Source organism: Diuraphis noxia, unplaced genomic scaffold (assembly GCF_037042655.1).
Source record: "Diuraphis noxia isolate RWA-SAM2 unplaced genomic scaffold, SU_Dnox_SAM2 contig0012, whole genome shotgun sequence".
In the NCBI taxonomy this organism is placed as follows: Eukaryota; Metazoa; Arthropoda; class Insecta; order Hemiptera; family Aphididae; genus Diuraphis; species Diuraphis noxia.
The window spans coordinates 2,095,001-2,097,179 of record NW_028301722.1 but is presented as its reverse complement, the minus strand read 5'-3'; positions in this window follow the sequence as shown (position 1 = coordinate 2,097,179).

Here is a 2,179-nt window from a genome sequence, read left to right as displayed (position 1 = left end):
ATCTCGGGTTTACTGCTACCGCGCCCCGCGACCGCCACGCGCGTGGCGGCCTGGGACGCGTGCGTCCGAGCGCCGGTCCGACGCCCCGCGGAAGGGGGCGGCGAGCCGACGCCGAGGGCGATCGCGTGGCCGGGACCGCTGTGGGTCACGGCCGCGCGACCGACCGCGGTTCAACAACAACAAAATGTGTGTGTGGTGTGGTCGGCACACGGAGTGCGACACGTTGACGAGACGGACCGGGTGACGGTCGACCGCCGGGTTCGGGTGACGGTGTGTGCACGGGTCCCCGGCGAGCGTACCGAGACCGGCTCTCGCCCGATTCGTAACGGCCCCCAGCCGAGATCGAGGGGGAAGCCGGGACGCGACGCGAAGTCCGCCGTCCCGTGGCTTCGCCCCGGCGACCGCCGGGCGCGGCGACGATGGCCGGCCGCGGCGGGAATGTTCTGGCGTCGAGTGTTCGTGACACGCGGAACGGTAACGGGAGTCGTCATCGGTGTGGATTGGCGCGCGCCGCGCAAACACCGGCTGGTGGACGCGCGGCGCCGGTTGAGTTTCGCCACTCGGATTGCGAGATGGGTCGGCGGCCGAAACGCGGACGCGTGTCACCTTCCGCCGGCTCTCACCGGACCGGCCACTCAACCGACGGTGTCCCGCGTACGTGGACGACCGTCAGTTGGCGGCGACCGGTGGGCGCCGCGAGGTGTACGCGCCGTCTTCGGCGTCGCCCGTGGCTTTGCTGTTGTGGTGTTCGTGATCGGCGGCCGGCCGTCGACTGCAACGCCGACGACCGAACCGCTCACAAATTTACAAAATCCCGGGTTTTTCCACCTTAATGGCGTAGCGTCGTTCGTGTAACAGTGGACGCGCGCCCGTGGACTACCGCAATCCGCGCCCGTATCGGATCCCCCCGCCCGAACACTAATACCCCCGCCACAATCGCATTTCGCCTAACGTTGTTACAAGTCGTCGACCACCGTACGCACGCCGCTTGGCGGCACGGCACGAAAAAAAGTGGCGGGACGCAAATCTAGCCGGCCGACCACCTACGACACCGACCACCGGGCGCGCGGATTGGGACAGTGATAATACATTTCGTCTAACCGACCACCCGTAATGGCGTAGCGTCGCTCGTGCAACAGTGGACGCGCGCCCGTCAACTACCGCAATCGGCGCGCGTATCGGTTCCCCCCACCCGAACACTAATACCCCCGCCGCAATCGCACAATCGAAAAATATTTAAAAATCGCATCACGTCCGTCGGACCTACTATTCCTGATAGTATTCGGTGCGCCCGACGAGATCACCTCTTTGGTTCGTCCACCGAACACCGACCGATAACGAGTTATTGGGTTTGGAAAAAATCGCGATCCAAAAACTCCGGTTTCGAAACCCCGTGCAACGTCGACGTCCGGGCAGCCCGCATGCGACCTACCCCGGCTCGACGGACCACCGTGGACGGTCGACTGGAAAATAAAACGTGTTCATCGTAAACGACGTTAGGACGCGCGTAACAGTGCTACGTAATTTTTTTTCACCCGACCACCCGACATGAACAAATCTTCTCCCGTCCCACCGACCGCGGTCTACCCGGGCCACCCGAGCGCATTTCGTCTAACCGACCACCCGTGACGTTGTTACAAGTCGTCGACCACCGTACGCACGCCGCTTGGCGGCACGGCACGAAAAAAAATGGCGGGACGCAAATCTAGCCGGCCGCCATGCGGTCCCGAGTAGCAGTACCGGCCGACCGCCTACGACACCGACCACCGGGCGCGCGGATTGGGACAGTGATAATACATTTCGTCTAACCGACCACCCGTAATGGCGTAGCGTCGCTCGTGCAACAGTGGACGCGCGCCCGTCAACTACCGCAATCGGCGCGCGTATCGGTTCCCCCCACCCGAACACTAATACCCCCGCCACAATCGCACAATCGAAAAATATTTAAAAATCGCATCACGTCCGTCGGACCTACTATTCCTGATAGTATTCGGTGCGCCCGACGAGATCACCTCTTTGGTTCGTCCACCGAAAACCGACCGTTAACGAGTTATTGGGTTTGGAAAAAATCGCGATCCAAAAACTCCGGTTTCGAAACCCCGTGCAACGTCGACGTCCGGGCTGCCCGCATGCGACCTACCCCGGCTCGACGGACCACCGTGGACGGTCGACTGGAAAA